At 49.9% G+C, this 16,516-nt stretch overlaps 1 long non-coding RNA gene across 1 annotated transcript; it reads left to right on the forward strand.

The window, feature by feature from the left end:
• The first annotated feature begins 1,036 nt into the window (after positions 1-1,036).
• Positions 1,037-9,270, forward strand: LOC123650198. Its single transcript, XR_006739293.1, has 2 exons — positions 1,037-2,046; positions 3,767-9,270. It is a non-coding gene; the product is annotated as an uncharacterized LOC123650198 (long non-coding RNA).
• The last annotated feature ends 7,246 nt before the right edge of the window (positions 9,271-16,516 follow it).

The raw sequence follows: 16,516 nt of genomic DNA on the forward strand, positions 1-16,516 counted from the left end.
TTCATTTACTAGCACCAACCCTAAAATCTGTGTGTTACCCTGAATTACAAATAGATGAACTGAGGTTCAGAGAGTTACTGCATCACGTGGGAAGCTGGTAATTGAAACTAAGTCTATCCAAATCTGAAGTCTCAGCTTATTTTGTTAAATCACCCCCACTTCCCTAATGTACATTTATTCATTGCTGGAGTTAATTCGCTAATATTTTGTTGAGGATTTTTGCATCTGAGATCATGAGAGACAATGGTCTGTAGTTTTCTTGTGCTGTCTTTATCTGGTTTTGGAATCAGAATGACACCAGCTTCATAAAATGAGTTGGGGAGTGCTCCCTCCTCTCCTGTTTTCTGGAAAACGTGGTATAAAATCGGTGTTAATTTTTCTGTAAGAATGCTCCAGTAAAAATTTGGAAGCTTTTTAAATTACAAACTCTATTTCTTTAATGGTTATAGGGCTACTGAGATTATCAATTTCATCTTGGTTGGGTTTTGGTAGTTCTTGTCATTTGTGGAATTAGTTCATTTCTTTTAAGTTGTCAAATTTATGAGCATAAAGAAATTCAAAGTATTAATGTCTGCTTATTATCTTTTTAACAACTGTAGTGATGTCCCCTGTCTCATCTCTAATATTGGTAATGTGTTTCTTTCTTTTTATTTTTGTCAGCCTTGCTAGAGATATATCAGTTTTATTGGTTTTTTGAAGAGCCATCTTTTTGTTTTGTTGATTTTTCTCTATTGTTTTCCTGTTTTCAATTTCATTGATTTTATTTCTTTCCTTCCACTTGCTTTGGGTGTAATTTTATTCTTTTTTTCCTGGCTTCTTGAAGTGAGAACTTTGATTATTGATTTGCGATGTTTCCTCTTTTCTAATGTTAGCATTTAATGTTACTTTTCCCTTCAGCACTGCTTTAGCTGTACCCCAGAGTTCTATGTATTTTTTATTTCCTTGAGATCCCCCCTTTGGCCTATGAATTATTTAGAAATATGCTGTTTAACTTCTAAGTGTTTGGAGATTTTCCTGTGTTCCTTCTGCCCACTGGATTTTAATAACTGTCTCTGATATTATTTTATCTCCGTGAGAACAGGACTGTGTCCATTTATTCTACTGCTACATCACTGATGCTGAAATGCTGAGAACAGGACAATAGTGTGTGCTCAATAAATAAGAATGAATGGATGATTGAAACACTTAAATATCAAGAAAAGAAAACTGAAGATTTAAAAAAGGGAGAGGGAGACATCAGGAAGTTAATGGTGATCATTGCTGGGTGGGGAAATATGGTTGCCTTTTATTTTCTTTTGATCTCTTACATTTTCCAAATTCCCCGCAATGAGCACATACTACTTTTACAATCAGGTAAAGAAATTACAAAAGTAGAAGCTGAAAAACTAGAAGCTGGCATTTCTGATCATTTTCACTCCCTCCATGGCAGATCATGTCAGAATCTGAATTACTAAAAAAGCTGAAGCTGAGAGGCAGGACCACAAAAGGACCGACCCTTGAGAAGGTCCTAAAGTTAAATTGACCCAGACCCTCTCGGGGAGACAGATAAGGACCCTGCCAGCCACCCAAGCTCCGTAGGCCACTGAGATTACTGCTACAATTACCTTGTCATTGAGATCATGTGCATTTAGTGTCACGGGGTCAGTTTCCTCCTTCTCTTCTCACCGTGCAAAGGCCCTTAGAGATCTCATGAATTAGTGTTCATCCCAGGAGATCTGGGTTGGCATTGTAAATATTACAAAACATCCATGTGCCTAAGTCCAGCCTTCAAAATTACTTTGACAATTTACTCTGAGGAAGCAGTTTTGACATTTGATTTCAGGGCTCATGGTATACAAAAGATTACTGAAAAAATTATAGAGAACAGAGAGGAGATACCATAGTTTTCCATTTTATTTGTTTATTTTTTAAAATATAACCATCTTTTACACCTTTGGTCACAGTCTCTTCATGATTTTTCGAGGCAATTTCTTTGGGAAACCTTGTGGCTGAGACAATCTGACGGTAACCCCAGCTGGACAGGGTCCCTACTGGAACCATTCCTAGGTATGGATAATTTCTGAAGATGGGTGGACATGCTTTTCTACTTCTGTTAATAATGCTGAAAACTTGGTTTTAGCTTTTTTCAACAAAGTGATTGCCTAGACCTGGAAATGTTTTTCCACCCTTCTCTACCCTTGAAGTGAGGTGATTTTCTATAAGGTCCAGGGATTTGGGGGGCAAATGAGAATCGTGCAACTTTGCAACCTGACGCCAAGGGAAAACACAACCTCTGTCCCCAAAGAGCTTACAAGCTGGTTTGGCAGAGAGATATCTGGGCAATATGTGACAATAATGACAACACAAGAGTGCTCAGGAGCAAAGGGACACGGTGTCTCCACAGCTGCAGGCTTGACAAGAAATGAATCAGGTGGGGTCCAGGGTGAACACAAGAGCACTCAGGTGCCAGCAGCTCCCCTTTGCCCCCCCAGATCCACTCTTTGCTCCTGTCCACACTGCTTTCTGCCCCCTGAGACTGACTTGTCTGTCCTGTGGTGACAGGCTGCTGCCCCTCGGGCTCCAGGTTGGGTCTGGTCAGTGGGGTCCTTGGCAGAAGACTGACGGGAGGAGACGAGTGAGACTGGAATATTCTTCCTCTGTCTCTCTCCTCACAGGGTCATCTCAGGCTAGCTGCACCCCCAGATGAAGGTCCCTTGCTCCTGTCAAGGCCACCCCTCCCCCTGACTGCCTCCTTCCAGATTCGGTAACTCTCTCTCCTCTGCCCCGTCAGGACGGGGTGATAAGAGCCCTGCGGGGAGCTCCCAGCCCCGGCACACTGCACTGGCCCTTTCGGTTTCCCCATACCCTGCCCACGCCTTTGTCAACAGTCCTTTTTCAAAGGACACCTTAAAGTATCCTCAATTTGAGTGCCATCTGTTTCCTGCTAGCCGCTGACTAACAGCTCTTGCTCTGGGGAGGAGCAGTAGAAAGGAAATGATCGTGCTTTGTCTAATTATAGGGTCAGCTGGAAAAAGAGGCAGGAGGCTTTCAAAAATGATTCATTCTTCATTAAGAAATGAATTATTAAATGGTTTGCTTCTCCCCACCCATACTGGAAGACTCTTCCCTAAAGTTAATAAAGAGTCGGAGGCAAAGTGCTGGCCTCTTTGCACCTATGATGAGTGAGTGGCTGTCAGGGGAGCCTTTGTCCCCAGAGCCCTTCACACACCCTGGGGGCACAGAGGCCAAGGAGCTTGCCCAATCCCCCTTCTCTGGCAAAGGTGACAACAGAATACCAACCACTGTTTTCAACTTGAACCTGAGGGCGGAAGCCTGATTCCTAAGTGCTCAAAATAGTAACCTTCCTTTTGAGTGCCCACATATAGCAGGGAGGGTTGCCACAACCCCACCAACTGGGAGCTCTGTTTTGTCCTGCCTTGGGATTCCTGTGGGACGTTCACTGGAGTTGCTCATTTCCACGGGGAAAGCCAACGCAGAAAGAGTTGGACTTGGGAGCGTGCGACGCCGTGTCCTCCACTCCCCACCCTGAGCCCCCGCCCGGAGCTGCATCCCACCTGGGAAGCTGCATCCAGAGAGTTCCATGCGGCAGCCGGAACGAGGCAAACGCTCGATGGCAGCTGCTGGGACTAGATCCGGGCGGGTCCGCTCGGGCATGCCCAGATGTAGAGTTAGAGGACGTGCAGGCTGCAATTTGGAAGATTTAGGAGTTCTCGGGCTGTCATCGGATTTTACTGTGCTGTCACTGACATGTTTGTGTTCTCTCCAGAGCAGGTAAGAGGTGGGACGAAGGAAGGCAGGGCATGCCGTGTGCCAGGCCCACACAGCTGGACAGATGTGCAGGAGGAGGGGCAGGGACCATCTGGAAGTCTCAGGGTGCTGTCCGCCCCCAGGCACCCACAGGAAGCAACAGAGGGGCGGTAAAACCCACAGCAGCAGAACTTACCGTGACGACAACTCCCTTGAGTTAAAACATGCTTTTCAAGAAAGCAAGTACCAATTCAATCGCTATAACGAGAAGCTCCTCATGATAGCAATGAAGAAAGTCCAGGTTGTTGGGCAGTGTCAATGTTTTAGAAAGGTGAGGGGGTGACCTGAAGGGACAAGAGCACAGTACACTCCCGACAACCCTGTCCTAACCTGTCTGATGCCGGGACACACATTTGGAGTGCGGGAGAAGCAGAAAGTCCTAAATGCTGGGTTTTCCTCTAGAGATGGGCAAGCTGTGGGTTCTTGAGGCGGTGGCACTAGAGCTGCACTGTCAGGCTTTAATAGCCACACATGCCCTGGGGACCTTGTTGAAACATAGCTTACGATTCTGTAGGTCCGGCCCGGGGTTCTGCATTTCTAACAAGCTCCCAGACACAGTGGACTTTGCTCGTCCCTGGAACACACTGAGAATGTACAGCAAGGCACGGGAGGATACTCACTTTGCTCAGGGACACTTTGCTTCCCGCCAGAGCAATATAAACAAAAGCAGGTATGAGTGGCCCAATTCAGCAGCCTGGGAAGTGTGGTGATAATAACGCAAGCCTTGGCCTGGTGACCAAGTGGCTGCTCCGGGGACTCCCTCTCCAGACTGTGAGCAGTGTGCTGGGGTTGAGTGGGGCCAGCTGTCCCCAGTGAAAGGTGGCCTGGTCGCCAAGTGCAAGTGTCCAGGATGGCTCACCTTTGTGAAGCTACCACAGACATGGACCTATGGGCCCAGAAGCGTGACTTGCCACTCACTAACTCACTCAGTCATTCATTCACTTTTTCAACAAATGCTTCCTGAGCGTGTGTTACGCGCCAGGCCTGTGCTCGGCACGAGGGTACCGTGATGAACAGCAGATCGTGTCCTCACTCAGACCCCAGGAATGGATCCATTTTTCAGGGGCAAGCTTCAAAAATAATGCTGATGTTTGTATTTATTATAAAATTTACTATAACATTTACCATTATGATGACGGCAGCTTCTACTTTTCAAAGGCCTGCTATGTGCTAGCCACTGTGCTAAGCACTTTACCTGGATCATCTCGTTAATCCTCACGACGACCTATGTAGCAGGTACTACTATTAAACTCACCGCAACGATGAAGAAACTGAAGCTCAGAAAGGGTAATTAAGCTGCCTGAGGACACCAGCTAGCGAGGGGAGGAACTGAGATGAATCCCTAGTCCCCACAGGCTGGGTCTCCATGTCTGCTCATGGGCACATTCCCTACCTGGGGGAGAGCTCCCAGGGACCCAGTGACAGTCAGCACTGAGTTTGGAATGTGATAGGGGGCAGTAGATGATGTGGGTGATGTCAATCACAGTGGCATTGCACTGCAATCACCTGATGCACTTATCTCCCCAGGATGGGCAGAACTTCAGCACAGGCCAGGAGCCTGAGTCCCCGGCCCAGAGTCCCCCTCTCTCCCTTGGGGAGAGCCAGGATACCCTGGTTGGCTTTGCTGCATCTTGCTGAGCAAAGGCAGCATCCTCTCTGTTTCCTGGGCCTCCCTGCCTGTCCACACACACACACACACGCATTCACACCCACTCACACCCACACACATGATCATGCACATCATATGAGCCCACAAACCCATAGACACATGCACACACCCTCACACACACTTGTACACCCTCACATATCTACACACACTACCATGCACAACACACACATTCACATACTCTCACATACACACTCACACACACACCCTTCTGAGGACTACCTTCTTTTTGGGGTACATTAGTAGCATGATAAGGTAAACACAGATTTTTGCCGCTTTCTGCTTTGGACCTATTATGTGTATTTCAGAGTTTAACTCTCAAAAGTCTACTTTATTCTCCTAAATCCTGTGGCCAGGATTCCTTTCCACTTTTAAAGCCCCAAACAGCTCTGTGCAGCCACTTCCCCTGACGTCCAAAACAGACAGGAGGGGCCTTAAATGGTCCACAGCATTGATGGTGTCTTTAAAGAAAAATGCGCTCTCGATAGGAGGTTGGATAACTCTACATCCAGTTTCCATTCGTCTTGGGGTTTGGTGACTGCTGTTTGTGTTTTGTGCAGGAGAATCTCTCCTAGTCAACGTCTATTTAACCAACACAGTGGTTAACCTTGGCGCTCTATTCCTGCATCAATCTGTTGCCCACCACATGCGGGGCCGTGCTGCTAGCTGGCATTCCTTTTGGATTTTCAATTTACCACCCAACTACCAGTCCTAATAACATCAGATAAGAGGGCTTCCGCTGTGCGACACTTGTGTTCAAAAACTGTAAATGCTGTCAACCCAGAGTTAAGTCCAGCCATAGGGAGACAGAAAATAAACACCCAGGAAGGCCAAGGAGGCTCAGTGGCCCAAGCCCACTGAGTTGCTCAGACTCTGTGTGCTGTAGGAGTTCCAGAGAGCGGAGAGTGTGTGAATTCGAGTGCAGAAGGCTTCCTGGAGGGGCTGAGATTTCTGATGGGCCTTTGTTATGGGTTGAATCGTGTCCACCCCAGAATTCAGATGTTCAAGTCCTAACCCCCAGTACCTAAGAATGTGACCTTGTCTGGAAATAGGATCATAGCTGATTAACTAGTTAAGATGAAGCCATACTGGAGTAGAGCGGGCCCCTAATCCCATATAACTGGTGTCCTTATAACGAGGGGAAATGTGAAAACAGACACGTGTGCACACAGGGAGAACGCCCGCGAAGACGAAGGCAGTGAGCAGGGTGATGCCTCCACAAGCCAGGGAATGCCGAAGATCGCCAGCAACCACCAGGAGCTCAGGGGGAGGCGTGGAACAGGTTCTGTCTCACAGGAAGAAGGGGAAGGAAGGAACCTCAAAAGGAAGCGATCCTGCCGACACCTTGATTTCAGACTCCCGGCCTCCAGAACTGTGACACGATATATTTCTGCTTAAACACCCAGTTTGTAGCACTTTGTTGCAGCAGCAAACTAGTACAGCCTGGAGGACAGGTAGGGATTTGTGATGCACGGAGAACGCACCCCTGTCACTACCACCACCATCACTTACTAAGCTCTTAAAAGTGAAGCTGCTCAATGAGCAGGTCCTCATGCCAGGGTGAGGAGGTGGGCTCCAGCTCGCCCTCTGCCGGGTTGCAGATGAGCACCTGTGGCCAGGAGGTGGCCCGAGGAGGACAGCTTGGCCACATCCCTGCCTGCTCTGCCAGCTGGCCTGGATCCCCCACCACACACCTGGCCAGGAGTCAGTAGGAAAACAGTGTGTTTGCAGGCTCTGCACCGAGGGCGTTGGATCAATGCAAAGGCTAATACATCAGAGATAAGCGGGATTTGTTGATTTGCTGGAGGTTAGAGCTGCAGGATCGGGTGTTGGCTCTGGGTCCTCTCCAAAGCCCTGGGCTGGCTCGACATGAGCTGAAGAAGGAAAGTGTCTGTTGTAGGTTGAATTGAGGCCCCCCCCCACCGCCATCCCCAAGTCCTAGCCTTGGGGAGGACATGTGAATGTACCCACTTGGAAATAGGGTCTTTGCAGGTATGATCAAGTAAAGGTGAGGTGATGCTGGATTCAGACGGGCTCTAACGCAGTGACTGGTGTCCGTGCAAGACAAGGGAAATTGGACACACACAGAGGAGAATGCCGTGGGACAACAGAGGCTGGGAATGGAATGATTGCAGCCAGCACCAGCAGCTGGAAGAGGCAGGAAGGGTACTCCCCCAGAGCCTTCGGAGGGGACATGGCCCTGCTGACACCTTCGTTTCAGACTTGTGACCTCTAGAACTGGGAAAGAACAGATTTCCGTGGTCTGAAGCCACTCGGTTTGTGGTCCTTCCTTACGGCAGCCCTGGAAACTGCCATAGGGCCCTTCCCTGCCAGCCGTGGTGGAGCAGCCTCCACGAGCGCTTAGCCAGCCAGGAAGAGGCCCCAGGGGAGCTCAGCCTCCCTCAGAGGGGCTTCTGCTCTCAGCCCCTCTCTGCACACACCCCGCCAGGGAGGGGGACTTCTCCTCTTTGCAATCTGCCACGCAGAGGGTATGATGATGGAGCCGTCCCAGCCTCTCTGTAAAGTGGGGACAAGAGCAGCCCTCCCTGCTCTCTGTACTTCTTAGAATTCTTGTGACGATCATGTGAGAGAATGGAGGAGGTGACAGAGCTTTGGAACCTGCGGAGGGCTGTGTGCTCTGGTGACCAACTAGCTGTCTGGTGATAGGACAGGGAGAAGGCCTTGGCAGTGGCAGAGGGCAGGGAGCCAGGGCGGAGGAAAGACCTGGATTCGGCTCGTAGGTACATGACCTTTCTGCCATATCATCTTATCATTCCGGCTGCCACAAGGAGACAGCCCCCTCCCCGGAATGGCCCCCAAAGCCTTCCTCCGCTGCCTGTGCACCCCTCTGGCCTCATCACCTTGCACGGACTCTTTTTGCCACTCCATGCTGTCCCCAGCCTGTACCCCAGCCATCTGGTTCTGCAGGCCAATTTCACATTCTCCAAGTTCAAGTTCTATTTTGGAATTTCTTATAACTATTTTACTGAGAATATGTCTCCCCTGACTTTGAACTTATTGAGAGCAGGAAACATGAATCATCTGTAGATCCTGGCACTTAACCCAGGACCCGTCTGATCCAGGGTAGGTGGTCTAGGTTTATTGAAGGAATTTCATTTAGTCTTTAAAATGAAGGTACGCTGCCTAGATCCATCATTTTTGAACTCTACACTTCATCAAGGACTAAGTTTACATAAATATCTTCTGCAGAACACTAATTCTATAAAGTTCTCTCTCTCCCTCACACACACACACACACACCCCAACTCTACAGTTTAATACATTTGGCAGAGGCTATGTACTACAGCCTCTCTTACAGATTAACAATGCCCATTAGTGCACTTGTTTAACTTTGTTTAACCAAATATTCTCAAATGTATTTAATCATATGTGGCAGAGAATGCTAAGTGTCTAGCATTCTCCATTTCCCCTTTCTTCCTTAAACATAGAACCTCTAAGATTTTTAGCTTGGTGTATTGCCACCTGGAATAAAAACTACCTTTCCCAGCTTTCCCTGCAGCTAGGTACAACTCTCTGATAAATTCTGGCCAACGAAATACAGGCAGACATAAATCATATATGATTTCCAGGAAGGCCCCTTAAGGAGAAGGGGTGCACCTTTCTCTCCCCCACACATTTCTCCTGTCTGGAATGCAGATGTAGATATTGGCATTTGAACAGCCATCTTGGGCTACGAGGTAGCTTCTTACTGATGATCTAGGACTTATTCTGGGGTCTAGATTTACCTCCAAATTTTGTTTATCTAACAAAAATAAAATTGTATCTTGTTTAAGCCACATGTTTGCTGGTGTTTTCTGTCGCATGCAGCCAAACATAATGTTAACTGATACACCATGGAGCCTCTTTTTCCACATCACCTATCCTGCAAGATGTTCTTGCAGACATTTTGATCTAGAACATAAATCTTATGATGAGCAAAGCCTGTGGCCAAGGCAGGAACCGATCCCGGGGTCTCATTCCCTGTTACAGTAGCAGAGTAGTTGTACCCAGTTGGAAGGAGCCAGAGGTGAGAGGCAAGGAAAAGCAAATACAGGTACCTGTGAAGATGGATGAGCCACGGCCCTGACTGCCACCGTGCCCCCCAGCCAGGGCAGCAGCAGCATGGCATTCCTGCCACCTCCCCAACCCTCACCTGACTCCCCTATCTCTCCTCTCTCACCACACTGGCTGCCTTCCTGTCCCCCCAAACTCTGTCCTCTGTGGGGCCTCCACACGCAGTCCCTCTGGTTGGCATTGTGACCTCACCCCTGGCTGCCACTCACCTCTTGCTGCCACCTCCTTCTTGCCCTTCATGTCTCAGCCTGGATGTCCCCTCCTCAGAGGCCCTTCCTGCCCTTCCCACCCACCCCGTGTGAAGCAGCCCTCAGGCCTCCAGCCTGCCTGGACCCAACGCTGACCACATGGTGAGTTTGTTGACTTTTCATTGTCCTATCCACCAGCCATCCAACTCCACAAGGGCACAGTCCTAGCTTGTTCTGCTCATCACCGTGTACTCAGCACCCGGCACAGAGTTGGTGCTCAATAAAGACTTGCTGACAAGCTCTCAGTGGCGAATTCCAAAGGCCTCCAGGCCCCCAGCTGGGTGATTGTGCCCCGAGTCAGAATTTCACTGTGTTCCTGCAAAAGTGCCAGTGACAAATCTGCTCATCAGCACAAAGCAGAGGCCTGGAAGGCCGGACCTGACACAGGCACGCCACGGGGTGTCCTCACTCTCACCCTCCTCCAGGAACATCAGGGGGCCCTGGGCTCCAGGCCTCACTAGCTCAAGCCACCACCCCCTCCCTATCTTGCCGCTGTGGGGATGCGGGGGAGGGGGCACGAAGGAAGGATCTGGTAGGTCGTGCACTGAGCATGGTAGAAGGGATGTCAGCAACGGGAAGGACGCTGTGAAAAGTGAGGCTCCTACCTGACACCCCAGCCTCCCAGTTTTCTTCCTCCAAGGCTTGTGTGCCTTGTGTGTCCTTCCAGAGATGTTCCTACCCAGCCGTGAGCACATTCTGGACCTTGTTGTCATTCACTTGTTTTGCTTTTCAACCTAATATATGTTGGAGATCCACCTATATCATCAGCCGACCTCATCCTTTCACTGGGTCACACATTGATGCCTCAGTCCCCTAACAAGGTAGCCTAATGAGATATTTTGTCATCTAAACAAACAATGCTTTGTGAATACCGCCTTGCACATGCGTGGGAGTGTCAGATAAACACCTACAGGTGGACTTGCAAGGGGCAGGTGCCTTTAACTTCTGTTAGATAGTGCCAGAGTGCCCTTCCAGAGGATCTGCCAGTTTGCACCCTCACATAGGACATACGCATGGAGAACCCTGCCCCCACCTGCCAGCACGTTGGGACCTTCTGACCCTAGTTCAACCCAGTTTGCGCTGATATCTGCTCCCTACTCGCCCTCCTCCCTCCCAGGCTTCCAGGCTCCTACCTGCCCTTGGGCTCTTGAAGTCCTAGGAGCCCCAGCCTTCAGGCCTGCGTGCTGTATGTGCCACCCGCACCCCCAGTGCGACACACAGGAAGGCCCAAGAGTGATCACCATGCTGTTACATGAGGCAGTGGGCGACCTCCCAGAATTCTCTCCCTGTGATTGCACTTGTCCAAAAGACACAAGCGTCTGTGAAGTTCCGGAAAGTAGCCTCACAGCCAGGGGACTGTGTGTGTGAACGTGTTCCATGCAGAACAGCTGGAGCCGGTGGAGGCATTTGACACGGCCCTGCACGGTGCCTACGCCCCGCCTCTGTCGTCCTCACCCCCAAGTCACCAGACTGGGAGTGGAGGTGGCATCCAGGTGACAATCTGACCTTTGAACTTCAACCCCCAATCTCCTGGTGGAGAAAGAGTCTTCTTTACTCATCATCGTCATCAGTCATCTTCCTTGCTCCCCGCCAGGCATGATGCAGGGCGTTGGCATTGCAAAGGGTGGCAGGACTCCTGGGTTTCACCTGGTTTCCCCCGCCCAGGTGACCTTGGAAAGTCTCTCCCTGCTCTGGGCCTCAGGTTCTGCCCCTAGAACGGGACGGGCTGGCCTTGGGATGGGCCTGGGGTTCCAGCCCTACTGAGGTCCTTCCAGCTAATCCCCGGTTACTATACAAAGGGCCATGGAGAGTGAGGGCTGTGGCTCTGCTCGGTGGGGCTGTGGGACCAGGACATCCTGCCTGGTCAGTCCTCAGGCCACCTCCCCATCCCTGAGTCCCAGGTCGGGGTCCCCTGCCAGCCCAAAGCAGCTACCTGGTTCTGTGCTCTTCCTGTATACTCTGAACTTTGCAAAGATACTCGGGGCCTCCCTGGCCACTTTATGACAATGTGGCCTTTTTCTTTTACCCCAACAGCCCCCACCCCTGGTCTCGAACACACACATATATTTTTAATTTTAATGAAAGTAAACTCGGCCCATTCCTCAAACCTCCAAGCAGAGGCCACACCCCAACACCCCAGGGAGAGTCCTACCCCATGTTAAGGACCCCTCTGGGGGCAGCCACTCTGATAACGGTGTCTGGGGGCCAAATGGAAACCCCTGGTCAGCCAGGGCTCTGCTTGGTCCGCACCCCTGGGCAGGACTCCCCCAGGGGGATTCCAGAGCCCAGACACTGTGACCCCTGAGGAGGATCAGCTCCAGACCAAAGCCCTCTGTAGGGAGCTGAGCCTTTGCCCCTAGGAGGGAGGATGGCGATGCCTGGGGTCAGGTGGCTGACGCCCACCTCAAGGAGGGGCCCCAGCTGGGAAGGCTGCTGGCCCGCAGCTCTGCCAGAAACCCCGGGGGCTCCTAAATCCCTTCTGGCTGCAGGCAGGGCTTGCATCTTTGGGCTCAGCCTGGAGGAGGGAGAGCAGGCGAGCCCTCTCTAGGGGTGCCTGGGACTGTGGTGGGGGCCAGATTCCTAAAGATAAGCTCACCAGGACTGGGGAGGCCATGCCTGGCCAGCAAATTAGACGCTGCAGTTAGAGGCAGCTCAGCTGCAGCAGGTCGACCTGGTAAATTGGGAGAGAACCTTCCTGGAGCTACAGGCAGGTGAATGGGCTAACCCAGGTGAAAGTGCTGCCCACCCGCGTAGGTTAACAATGCCTTCCTTTTCTCCACGCCTGGCATCTGTGTGCCCAAGTTCTGGATTCAGGCTGGCCTGTGTTCAAACCCCAGCCCCTCTACGAACAAGCTGTTTGGCCCTGGCAAATCTCTTTCACTCTCTGAGCCTGTTTCCTCATCTGTAAAATGCGCATGTAGCAGCGCCTGCCCCACAAGACTTGTGAGAGTTAATGAGAAAATGCACACAATGCTTGGCAGCCTGAAGGCACAGAGAAGGCCCATGTACCGTTGCCATTTGAGGAAGCCCCTGCCATTTCTGTCCCTGTTTCATCCCTGCCAGGGACACCTGAAATATGTGAGGGGCTTCTTTCCCTGCAGAACCAAGCAAAGCCCCAGTTAGGAGGGCTGGTCAGCGTCCCCAGCCTACACTCCCTGGCAAGAGGAGACAGTGCACCGCCAGGTGTCCTAGGAGGGAAAAAGGGACCTTCCACGACAGCACTAGAATGTTTGTCTCTTCCCGCCCCCCACCTCTATTTGCTGGGCTAATATTTACTGAGCCCCTGTGGGAAGCCATGCACCGTGGGGGACCGAGGACAAGCGTGCTCAGGAAGGAGTCCTGGACCCAGAGACAACACACCACGAGGCAGCCATCCTTCTCTTCAACAAGCAAGCAGAGCAAAACTCCCCAACCACGTTCTGTCTTAAGAGTCATGGATACAAAATGAATGAGACACGGTCCCTGTTGTCAAAATGTTCACCATCTGATCATATAATCCCAGTCAGCAATTACCCAAGCGCTCCCAGGGGCTCTGCAGGCTTTGTTTCATTGGCAATCCTCACCCCCCGCACCAAGAGGTCCTTTTATCCCCATTTTGCAGGTAAGGGATCCGAGGCTTTGGAAGGTGACTGAGTCCAAGGTCTGAATAATCGTCATTCGGTGTCCAAAGTGCCCTAACTAGAGCCTGCACACATTGCCTTGGGAGCTTGGGACTGACTTTTCAGAGAAGTGCAGATTGTGGTGAGGCAAGAACAGTACCTGAGCTGCTTCTTGAAGTCCTCAGAGAGTCCCCAGCAGGCAACGCAAGGGAAAGGAATTCCTGGAGCAGGAATAGTATATGCAAAATACCTGAGTATAAAAGAGCATAGTTAGGGGGCATGAGCTATTGTTTTAGTTCTGGAATCTAAGAGGTTTCCAAGGTAGTGATGGGAGATGCAGCTATGAAGGGAGGCAAAGGCAAGATTATAAAGAGTTTTGAACAGCAACCTAAAATGTAGAACTTCTGGAGGCAATAGGGAGCCATTAAAGTTTGTTAAGCAGAGGGAGAGAGCATCTAAAAGATCATGGATCAGTAGAAGTGAGCCATATCATCAGTGCTCTGGGTGATGGGAGAGAAGAGCATGAGTGGGGTGAGCCAAGAAGGTTCTGGAGCAGGGCACACTGACAGTTCCAGTTAGGCCCAATGCCAATGAAGGCAGCATGTTAATGGGAAAAGGCAATGTTAGGATTAAGCTACAGACAAGGCACATGAAACCTGGAGCATTTTAGACTCAGTCTCGATTTCCCTGCAGCCACCTTAGCACAGGGGATCTAAAAAAGAAACAGCTAAAACGTCAGATTTATTAAAACTGCTAAGTTCCTGTCTCCCTCAGACTCCGTAGCTCTGACTTTCCCGCTCTATTTATATGTTCCAGAAGTTTCCTCTGCTCAGGCATTCCCCACACCCCCTAGAAGAATGAGCACGTTTCCGGGGCTCCCCTAGCCTTTGCCATCCCCGCCAAGCTGCCTGACCCCAAGGCCCATTTTCCAGCCAGGGTCTGGGGAAATCCCAGTGGCCCAGCCCCCTCTTCTCCCCAGGTCTGGATTCCACAAAGAACCACCCGGAACTTGGTGTTATTCTCCTCTTGAAGAAAAGAAAGCCTACATTCCTTCTTTGGCTGGGTTTTTCACCATGACTGGTTTTCATTAGCTTTTCAAGTGGAAAATAAATTTTCCCCAATGGAAAGCTGCCATTTATTTGGAGAGAGCCATTGTGCATTTAATATTTTTTATGCTGAATGACCCGAGCCCAAGTCTGCTGGGGCTCTGTCCAGGCCCCGAGGGAGGGTGATTCAGAAACTCTCCTGGCAGACACTGTTGAGGGAGATGGTGTCCAGGTGCCTCTTGTTACAGCTTTGGGATTACGGAAACCTGGAAAACAGCAGCAATCGGCTCTCCACTCCACCTTCCCTTTCCAGGCCAAGCCCTCGTTCACCTGGTGGAGAAGCTTGAGAAGCTTCCTCCTGGCCTCTCCTGGCCCTGGCGCTAAAGGTGGGGTGGGGGGACAGAAAGCTAAACCAGGAAAGGAGACCAGCTGCAAAGCCCCAAGCCATGCTGCTCTGTGGAACCCGAGGGGGACCCACCAGGGCACAATTCTCCCTCTAAGGCAGTGGTCCCCAACCTTTCTGGCACCAGGGGAGGGTTTCACGGAAGGCAATTTTCCCACAGACAGGGGTGGGAGGAGGCGGAGCTCAGGCAGTGATGTGAGCGACGGGGGGCGGTTATAAATACAGATGAAGCTTCCCTTGCTCACTCACCCGCTACCCCTGCTCAGCTCCTGAAGACGATTTTTCCACAGACATCCAGGTGGAGCTCTGTGGCCTGGTCCCTAACTAACAGGCCACGGACTGGGACCGGTCTGCAGCCCAGGGGTTGGGGATCGCAGCTAAGGGACCAACTCTGTAGGGGCTGAGACCAAGAGTGGTTTTGGCCCCCAGGCCAGTCCCAGGTTAAAATACTGTAAGAAGAGCAGAGACAGGCAGGAAGTGGAGACTGAGAAAGGAAGTGGGGAGAGAGACAGGAAGTGGAACCATGTCCAGCAGGGACCAACCAATGTTGCTCAACACTCCTTTGCCAGCTGGGCTCCCCATGCAAAGCGATGAGGAGATTTTAAGCCTCTACCAGGAAAATTCAAATCTGGAGATAATTTAAGCTTTCCTGGGTGTCTGCCAGCCATCTCCAGAGTTTTGCCAAATTTTCCACCTACTTCCTTTGCATGTGGAAAACTCAGCCTCTGTCTCCTCAACGCTGCTTTTTTTTTTTTTTTGGTAATTCAGGAGGTTTTGTGGATGACAATGTGTGGGATAAGGGGTTCATAGGGACTGGCTGGAGCCACATCTGCTCTCCCACCCACCCCCACACGTACACACACACACACACACTCTTATGCGCATGGCACATCTGATGGGGGAGGGGACAAAGAATCAGGTATTGGAATGTCCTGCTTTGACCCTTAGAAAAATACCAGGCATCCACAGAGCTCTGAAACATATTGCCCACTGCTTGCAATGGCAGCTTCTCCTCGAAGGAAATTGGCATTTCTTGTCCTTTATTGTATAAATATAGAACCAAATATCATGATATATAAGGTATTATATAGATATATATATTTTTAAGTTCATGGTCTCCTTCTAATCCCACCCCATTGATGATTACTATTTTGATGTGTATCATTGATGAAGTTTTTTTCATTGCTTATAAACAACAAACAAAACTGAAACAAGCTAGTTGCTTTTTAAAAATTTAACAATATGTCCTGGCCACTGTTCCAGCTGATGATATATAGATCTGACTCATTCTTTTTTGACAGCTGCATGGCATCCCATTGTGTGGATATACCATGATTTTATTAACATGTCTCCTGTTGGTGGACAAATTTTTTTTAGGTTGGGGTTTTCTTGTTTGTTAATTTGCTTTTTGTGTTTGTTTTTGCTATTACTATAAATGACACTACAATAATTACTGTGCATCTCTTCCCCTGTACTGGGTTTTTATTTGGTAAGTCCAAGTCCTAGAAGTGGGATTGCTGTGTCAGAGGAAATTGTAGTAGGAAATTGTAGTGTTAAAATTGTAGTAGGCACTGCCAGATAGCATCTCAAAGAGATCTTGCAATTCACACTCGTTCAGAATAAGTCTTCAACTCCCAAAGCAGAGGGTGGTAATTTCTCAGGGAAAGCCTTTT

Source organism: Lemur catta, chromosome 14 (genome assembly GCF_020740605.2).
Source record: "Lemur catta isolate mLemCat1 chromosome 14, mLemCat1.pri, whole genome shotgun sequence".
Classification (NCBI taxonomy): Eukaryota; Metazoa; Chordata; class Mammalia; order Primates; family Lemuridae; genus Lemur; species Lemur catta.